This window comes from Ambystoma mexicanum, chromosome 8 (genome assembly GCF_040938575.1).
Source record: "Ambystoma mexicanum isolate Mex_15411 chromosome 8, UKY_AmexF1_1, whole genome shotgun sequence".
Classification (NCBI taxonomy): Eukaryota; Metazoa; Chordata; class Amphibia; order Caudata; family Ambystomatidae; genus Ambystoma; species Ambystoma mexicanum.
In genome coordinates this window covers 825,104,005-825,114,137 of record NC_090929.1, presented here as the reverse complement: position 1 = coordinate 825,114,137, position 10,133 = coordinate 825,104,005, and positions in this window count along the sequence as shown.

The following is a 10,133-nucleotide window of genomic DNA, read 5'->3' as shown; positions in this document are numbered from 1 at the left end:
GGTCTGTGGAGGCCAGGGAATTGGCCAATAAGGTTTCCTGGGTGTGGTGTGCAAGGAGAGAGTGTGGCAGAGGCTCTGTTTGCTGAGAGGAGTGCAGGTGGCTATGGCTATGGCTGTGTGTTTTAGGAGACCGAGTGTCTGGATTTTGGGGGACTCTTGGATACATTGGTTGCAGGTGTATGCAGAATACTGTGGAGTGGCTGCACATCTTGGATTCCCTCATGTGGATGTGCACTGGTATGGAGTGTGTGGCATGAAGTGGCTGATTTTGCTTCCCCTTTGTGCCACTTTGGTGATGCAGCATCATCCAGCTATTATTATTGTTCATTGTGGAGGGAACAGTTTAGGCAACGTTACTGGAATCTCTGTGCAGTTTGCGATGAAGGAGGCACTTGGGAAAGTCATGGACATGTTTTCAAACTCTCGAGTAATTCTTTCGCACATTTCCCGGAGACAGATGTGGCTGCACTCTTCTTCATTTGGTCTGTAAATGGAGAAAACCAGGCGCAATGTCTACAAGGCATTTTTGCGAGATGTTGTTATGTCTTTCTTCCACAATGAAAACATAACATTTCGCAGCACCAAGATTTTCTGCAGAGATGGCGTTCTTCTTACTGATGCTGGGAATCACCTTTTTTTGCTAAATATCCAAAATGCTTTGCAGTCCTTCTTGCAATTATGGCAAGTATTTGTGCAGTAGGTGTTGGCCACTTCAAACCTTCCAAAAACAAAAAAACAAAAAAGGCTCTTTTCAGAATCACCACTTTCTCCCGGAAAAGAATGCACTGTTTTTGATGGCGCCACCCCCTACTTCGCGGACAGCGCAGGGGCCTGCACCATTTCTTTGATACCTCTATTTTTAAACTGTGAAAGGTGGCTCTGAAAAGAGCTATTTTTTGTATGTTTTCTTGTTTTATATATTTTATTGGTATTTTTTAACATGGCACACAATGAGGCGAAGGGGCACCAACCACAGGGACGGAGGGGCAGGTGGAGAGAGGAAGATGTTGGGTGGGCCTCATGGAGGTAAGGGGCACTTTCCTTCATGCTCCCGGACCCGTAGCATCGAAAGCAATCCAGAATTGCTCAACCCTGCAGAGTACCACATAGCAGTACATGCACAATGCAGTGACCTCTGAAAGGTAAGGGTCAGCTGCAGTGCGTATGGCCTGTGAGGTTGGCTCAGGGATCTGCTGCCCCACAGGAGTGTCCCTTGTGGTGGCAGGAGCAGATGCCCAGGATACTGCAGAGGAACTCAACCTACTACCCTGTTCAAAGGGGACGACCCTCCGAACTGCTGCCTTGTGGCTCGACCTCAGGTGTCGCCACATTGAGGTGGTCCCGAAGCTGTACAGCTCAGGTTTGCCGTGACAGAGTACAATGGTACTCATTGCAGTGAACCTTGGCCGCAAGCGCCTTGGGTACCCCCCAATGGTGGTAAAGAGCCTCCACTCCCAAGACTCACATTGGTAGCTGGTAGTGGGGACTTCCACTACCTCATCCTCTTCTTGTTCCCCTCCACATCACCACGCCTATTCCCCTCCCCAGACCCTCCAGAAGATGTGGTGTAGTGGTGGGAGTGATGAGGAGTCAGCAGCAGCAGAAGTAGCAAAGGATGCCATCCTTCCGGAATTTAGAGTTCAGCAAACAGGAAACCACAAAGCAGCAATCTGGTGCGAGCAGCAATCTGACACAGTGCTCTTGTCTGGAAATCCAGAAACAGAATGAGGAGCAGCACTGGAATGTGGCCTTTTATAGGGGTGCTCGGCAGCGCTCTGAGAACACTCCAAACCCCAAGCTGGCCTCAGAAAGTTAAAAAAAAAACTAGATTGCCTGGGGCATGGTCTGGGACCTCTGCAAGGGTGAAGTTTCACAGTAAAACACGTTGGATTGCTCAAAAAAGCACTTTTTAGGTATCCGGGAGCATGGACAGTGTCCGCGAATAAGGACTGATGCTCAGCGTGGGTACGGTAATACGATGACGTCACGAACGTTCGCGAATGGGACTGCTGTCCATAGGACACCGATTACGTGGGATGCGGTATGCGCATGCGCCAAGGTGTCCGTAGGACAGGGCCGGGATCCCTGAACTAATTAATAGTGTCACACGTGCTGCGGACCTTGCGGACAGGTGCAGTGTTTGGAGGGCATAGGGGATCAGATGCGCATGCGCCCAAGTGTCCGTAGGATAGGGGTGTGACACCTGAACTAATTAAAATTGCAACACAACTTTACAGAACTTGCGGACAAGCACAGTGTTCTGAGGGCACAGGGGATCGATCAGATGCGTATGTGCCCAGTTGTCCGTAGGACAGTGGTGGAACCCCCAAACTAATTAAAATTATGCCACAACTTCACGGACCTTGCGGACAAGTGCAGTGTTCTGAGGGCACAGGGGATCAGATGCGCATTCCCCCAAGTGTCCGTAGGATAGGGGCGGGACCCCTGAACTAATCAAAATTGCAACACAACTTTACAGAACTTGCGGACAAGTGCAGTGTTCTGAGGGCATAGGGGATCAGATGCGCATGTGCCCAGTTGTCCGTAGGACAGTGGTGGAACCCCCGAACAAATTAAAATTGCGATACAACTTTACAGACTTTGCGGACAGGCGTGGTGTGCAGAGGGCACTGGGGATCAAATGGAGTAACTTTGCTAAATTCTTTGGCAGGGACACAGCATCTAAAGGAAAGGGGCCCCTGCCAAATGAGGAGGACAAAATGGTGTGCCACAAAAGTTGTGGTGGACAAACAGCCTTGTTCATCCCTAAAATTACACCTGTTGGGAAGGAAATGGACCTCTCCCACCCCCATAGGCACTTTAGAGAGAGGCGAATTGCATATATACACTTTAAATTGCCTATTTGCCGTTTGGTTCCCATCTATTCTCTGCTTTAGAAGGAAACACACGGTTTACAATCAAACAATGGTCACGATTCATAAAGAAGTTTTGACACGAAAGTATATTGGTGTTTTTATTTTATGTTAAAGAACCTCGATTTTCCGACTGTCATTTCATTGGAGGACAAATATCTTGTGTTAACCTGGAATTAACTATATTAGTCCAAATGTTTTCATGGCAGATTTGCTATTTGGTGTGCTCTTTTTCAACGGGCTAAACAGGAACACGGAGGGTCGAATTTACAAAGGTGTTTTTCAATGGGGAACCCCCATTGACAAACGCTTTGTAAATCAGGCCCAGAAACCTTTTACGAGCAGCTAATAATAATTGTTCACAAAAATCTTTTTAAAAGCCTCTAATACACCGGGTCATGGTTGAACGAGTGAAAGAATGACTCCGTGAATGTTCAATAGTGAGCGAGTCGCCTAGCAGCAAGAGGAGCCATGGTATGTTGGCTTACCTCTCAACGCCGATGGAATTTAATATCCTGTCTCGCTAGCTTTTTCGGCAGAACCTTAAATCCACCCGTACTTGACAATTACACAAATCAATGCGTTCACAAGTTCACTATGTATCAAGCTAAGATAGCTCAGTGATCAAATGCATCCACTGCAGAGCAATGTATGTAACCTCAATGTTACAAGAGTGGAATGTCGGTGGATCCAGCCTTTCTCGTATCCGTTCTAGGTCGATGAAAAAATAGTACCACTCGTTTAGGTGATATTTATCACCTGTTTTCAGCAACTATAGAAAGGGTCCTTTCTCATTGGGCTATATACACGTTTTACATCCTTCAGCACGTGAGCTTTTTTCCACTAACTTCTTGCTCATCTTCGAGAAGTACTCTTATTTGGAAGCAAATAACATGCAGGGGATATTCGACTGCGAATATGCATTATTTTCGTATTTTTTAAGCCTTAGACTGTAGAGGCGCATTTCTATAGGACGTACATGAAATGGTGCTGCGTTGCTTTATATGTTCACGTCCCCACCTGAATCAATCGTGCCATCGAGTCTGTTGACCAATTCCAAGCCCGCCCTGAGAGAAAACCAGGTAGCGAACAGAAGCTACCAGGCAAAGGACGCGTGATTTAACTTGGGGTGGCAGGCTGCATCTGTTTGCTTCTCGATAATAAGGGCACACGAAGTGTTTGCAGTCAAGGGGTTTACCTGTTAAGATTATCGTTTTTTCTTGAAACTGTAAACTTGTTTTTCATAATCACCACTGATAAGGTTGAGACAGTGCTGATAAAGCATCCACATTTCAGCCCCTGGTGTTAGTTGAGGGAGCACGAGTCAGGCTGCGTAAACAAATCACTATTGACCTCCAACAGGAAGACACTGCAGTGTCTGATATAATAGACATTAGGTAACGGTTTATATGTTAGATCTGATTTCTTAGAGCAACATAACGAGTAATATGAAAATAGGATGTAAAATCAATCCGTTAACATTTTACGCATTCGTTTTTCGTTACTCATTATTTTGATGCATTTTATAGACGTGAATACTCCAGCATCTGTGCCAACATGACATTTTCAAGCAGGCGTAAGTGCTATGTATTCCTATGGAATCTATTGTAAATACTGCCTGCCATCATTGGCGTGGCTAGGCTAGGGCCATGGGGGCACTGGCCTCCCTGCAAACTGTTGTGCCCCCTTTTGGGCACCCCCTCTCCCCCAGGGATAGGAGACGACCTACCCTGGGAGTGTTGCCAAGTTTGCCTAAAGTGGGCTTGTTGACTTTGCATCAAAGCCCATTACCTCTCTCAGCTGAACAGAGCTCCTTGACTGGCCGGCAAGCCCCTTGCTGTTTTTCATGGCCTTAATGGCATGCAATTGCTCCTTTGTCTTATCCAATGGGTTCTGTATTCCATCTGAGAGATTCCTAACAGGTGGCTTAATTAGTATGTGGTTGTACACTACAAGGTATTTAAAATTACACAAGAAAGCTTACTTTTTCAAAGTTAGTAATTAAGTCTACTTATTGAACATGGAAAAAACAGATTGCTTTACAACACGCCGTTAGTTATCCTAGTGACTTTACTACAAAACACTTTTTAGTGATTCTTACAGTGAGAAAAGTACAGTTGTGTAACAGGAATGCTTTTTCAGGGTTGCATTATTTTGCATTATGTTGCATTCTGCAACATCTATTTTTCCTTTCAAGACTTGGAAAGTAAAACTACAACAATATTATTTTGGCTTAACACGTCTCACCAAGGATTTACACATTGTAAGGTTTCTTTAAGTTGAGATAGTTTACAACTCTCAAGTTTCCAGTGGGCAGGCATGAGAAGGCCATTCAGTCCTGTTCTTTCCTCTCTGTATTTTGGGACTTGTATTTTTTTCTATCCCATTCAAAATTTAGTAAAACTGAATGTCTCACAATTACAAGCATAAACAGGACTGGGTCACCTTATTACACATGGCCATGGGATCCTTGAGCACTCTGCTCTCTCGGACAGTATTATTGTAGGCTTTGAAATCCAAAATGTACATATTTGAAGCAAGTTGAGCTTGAAAATTATGTGTTCAAATGCCTAAACTGTTTACTGTTTAGCAAAAGTGACCCAAGCAGAGCCAACAATTGTTTCCTCCTCTATTGCTTCCAGTCACCAAAATGGCGTAGGCCATCCATAGAATGGCCCCACAGGAGGTGAGTGAAACATTTTGCTATGCCCTGTTATGCTGTGTTATTGAGTTTTGTATAGCTCACAGTCCACCATTTTCACAGTTTCTTGGGTTTTCAGGATCTTCAAGATGTGAGGTAGGACAATAATGCAGAATCAGGAGAAGATTGCTTTGTTTCAATGCTGATGTGTGCATTATCCAGTAGGATTCTCTGTGGTGTGCTAGTTCTATATATTTTGAGTGTTGTCTGGAGCAGTGGTTAATGTGCGCTCCAGGTTGTTAACTTAACTTGTTTATGTGATTATCATGTCTGTCCTTGTAGTGTTTAAAGAGGTTAGGCGGCTGTACTGGTGTATCTGTGGTAGGTTAGTGTGTTATTTAGGGATTTTCTTCGGGTGGTACGCGTTCTATTGTGTGATCCGTATTGAGTCAGTCAGAAGTTGTGAAGAGTCTGTGAAGATGGGTTGTTTGTTAGTGGGGTGTAGAATGATTTTCAGGTAGTTACTGTTACCATCCATTGCTCGAAAGACCACCTAATAAGAACTGGGAGCAACCTTTTTCACTTTGGAAAAATTACAGTTATTCATTTATTTGCTCATATCAATGGATAATATTATGAGGCTTAGGGGAAAGGATGACAAGTTTGGGGCGTGTGTTCTGGTCTCTGGCTGTTGAGGAGGCAGTATTCTAGGTATGGGGCTTGGGTTCTGGTGGTGGTGCAACAGAACTGCAGATATGGGGCCTGGGCTATGTTGGTGGGGAGGCAGGATGCCAGGTATGCGGCTTGTGTTATGGCCTCTGGCTGTTGAGGAGTCAGGATGCCAGGTTTGGGGCTTGGGCTCTGGTGGTGTGGAGGTAGGATGCCAGGTATGGTGCTTGGCCTCTGGTGCTGGGGAGTTAGGATGCCTGGTATGGTGCATGGGTTATAGGTGTTGGGGGGAAGGGTGCCAGGTATGGGACTTGGGCTCCAGTGGCAGCGAGGCAGGGTGCCAAGAATGGGATTTCCATTCCAGCCTCTGGCTGTTAAGAAACCAGGATGCTACGTAAGAGATCTGGGCTATGGCAGTGGGGCGGCACAATGACAGGTATTGGGACTGGGCCCTGGGTAATGCGGGGGCAAATAGACCAGGTATGGGACCTGGGCTCTGGTGGCAGGGATGCAGAATGCCAGGTATGGTGCCTGGGCTATGGGTGGTGGGGCTGAAAGGATGTCAGGTATGGGGCCTGGGCTCTGGGAAGGTAGGATTCCAGGTATGGGGCTGGTCTCTGCGTGGTGGGGGTAGAAGGATGCCAGGTAAGGGGTTTGGTGGTGGGGAGGCAGGATGCCAGGTATAGGACCTGGCTTCTGGATGGTGGGTGGAAGGATGCCAGGTGTGGAGCCCATGTCAGTTTGGGAAGGATACTAATAGACCTTTTATAGGCAGCACCCCTACTAATGCCTGTTGCCCCCTCTGTGCCACCCTAAATTTGATTCCTGGAGACGAGACTGCCTGCCGTTTATAAATGGCAGGCAGTGTTTACTCTCTCTGCACTGCAAAGTTGAAAAGGAAGGCTCAAAGGTGATTTCTCTTCCACTTTGCAGTCCCTTTTGCACTCTGAAGTGCAAATAATAAAATGACATGGAGGTGACCTATTTTCATGGATGTGCATATGTATGCGGCTCCCTTTCTGTACTTTAGGGGGAACCGGAACGTCAGCCCCATAGTGTTTCATTATGTTTAAAAATGTTCCTATTGCCCACACACCAAATGGAATTGTCTCATAATGCTTAAAGATTAGGAGTCTTGTTCATAAAGCGTGTTGAGGTATACATGCAAACACATATGTAAGTTAGACACTTTTGACAAAGGAAATCCTTTAATGTCCAGTGTATTATTCCAAAATAAATAAGTTATGTCTTCAGAACGTGCTACCAATTTAGAATAATTTGACATTCTGGGTTGTATCAGAGGCAAGGAGGGGAGGGCAATGATATGATATGATATGATTGGTTATTTATAACAGGCTTAATACCCAGAGGTTTCTAAGCGCGGACCCGGTATTGAACCTGTGTTGCTCCGTGTAGTTTTGCTTCCAAGGTGAGCGTGTTGCCACTGAGCTATCCTCCCGAGACCCATGCCAATATATTGATGTTCACACACAAAGTTGTAAACTACTTTGGTATACACTAACATTTTCAAATGCTTTTCCATACTTATCAGCATAACTAACTTGCAAATGGGAGACCTAAGTGTAAGTGATGAAATCGAAAAATGTCAAGTGCAATGATTCCTGTTAAATTGCCAGGATGCGTATAGAAAGAAGCAACTGTAATGGGAAAATGTATTTGTAACCAGACATCAAATAAAGAAATCAAAGGTTATAACTTTTAAATCCTTTTCAAACGCTATTTATATACATTTGTGTGCAGTATGCACTCAACCCACTGAGCTTCCTTACCAACATGTTTGGTTAATTTTTAAAATTGGCTTGGTACATTTTGAAAGATATTTTTTTTTATTGGTATGGTTGAGAAACTCAACCTTTAATATACAAAATTAAAATACATTTTTACATTTATCATTTAAATCCATTCAGCACTCAATATAAACAGTCATCATCTACATCATATACATAAATAAGAGAACAGAACAAAAAAACACAGGTATAAAACGAATGAAACACAACCTCTTTCAGACTTTCCCAATTTATCACGACAGAGATGAAACTCAAATCTTGGGCCAGCTTTATGCCAGCTTTAGCTGTTTTGTCACTATGAGAATGTGCCCCTTTTTTTCATCTATACCATCTCTATCAAGTTTGAGCTCATTCAAGAAATTGATTGATGCATACCCAACTGATTTAGAATACACATGGGATATATATTTCCAAAGATCTTCTGCTCCCATGTTCACCTTGTGTTCAAATAAAGTTTTGAAGTGCTTAGTTCTCAGGCCCTTTAACATGTCGCATTTCGTGATGATATGCTCAAGGGATTCAATTTCAGCATTCCAAAACTGACAGATATTATTCACCGTTATATCCTTGACCCATTTTGCTGTTACAGCTCTTGTATGCCATAGGTTCAATCTCAAGCGCAAAAGTCCAGCACGGTGCATCACACTAGGGGATTTCAGAAGATACGCCTCTGTATTACCATAAGCTTTAAGGCCAAAGGGGTTTTGATTGAAGTTTTTGTACTTACAGCACAGTTCTCTGTTTGCTATCCAATCTGTCTCCCACATTTTACATTTGGCTTTGTCAGGATTTTGAATAAGTAGATTTTATGTTATCTCTGCATCTTGCAAGAACCTCTGCACCTGTAGTTTCCATAGGAGGATATAGGCATCCTTGGATGTTTGTATATAATGAGCTAGTTGTACAACAAGACCATTCCTATGTTCCTCCAGGACACATTTCCTATAAAGCATACATGCTTTCCATTTATAAACGGCATATATAGATGTTAAACCCAATTCATGCCTTATCAGGGCTATGGGTACAGATGGGGGCAAGCATAACAGTGTTCTCCAATACATCCCTTCTTTCATGTTCCAAAACTTATTGGTTTGAATTGCTTTGGTTTCAGCACCATATAACAAGATTGGCAGAGCTTTTTTTGTAATAAACTAGTAGGGGTGCAATGGTAAATTTGCAATACTTAGCTCTGATGATTTTTGACTGAGATATCAGGTTCTTCCACTTAGAGTTTAGACTGGAATCATAGGGAGAGTCGTTGGGATTGTTACTGATGTTTATGCCCAGGTATATATACTCGGTTGCTGCTTCTACTTCCTCTCCATACAATTTCTATTCCAATTTCTTGCTTCTTTGTTTACAATTGCCAAATTGTATCACCTGGGTTTTCTTGGTATTGATGGTCATTTTATTATGTATTGCATAATTCTCCAAGGCATCAAGCATGTTTCTGAGGCCCATAGGTGTTTTGGATAACAACAGGAGGTTGTCAGCATATAACAACCATTTCACCTCAAACAAGCCTAGCCTAGGGGAATCAGTCACAATATTCTCAAGATCCTTATCGAGTTCAAGGATGAAAAAGTTGAAAATAGATGACGCAAGAATACATTCTTGCTTCAGACCCCTAGAGCTGTAAATCAGGTCAGATAGACTCCCATCGTTAGACAATCTGATTGTGTTGAGGTCTGAGTGTGTAGATCGATAATCCATTTGCGGATGTTCCAAGGGCAGTTGTTTTTCATCAACTTCATGATTAGAAGGAACCACATCAAACTCAGTTTTAAAATCCACAAAGGCCACATACAAAGGTAGTTTTAGCTTGGCTTGCTTGGCAATAATCGTGTTTAAACATAACAAATTGATCCCTATACCTAAGCCTTTTAGAAAACCAGTTTGCTATGGATCTCTTAGTCCCTTATTGTCAAGCCACCCGTTAAATTCACGGAGCACTAAACGTGCGAACATTTTTCCGGGGCAATCAAGGAGGGCAATAGGCCTATAAGAGGCCGGGTCTAATCTATTGCCTTTTTTTATATAGCGGGATAAGTATGGACTTCCTCCATGAAGAGGGCACCACCCCAGATCGCATCACTTCATTAATTATTTGCTCGAGAATGCTTGACCATATTTTCGGGTTGT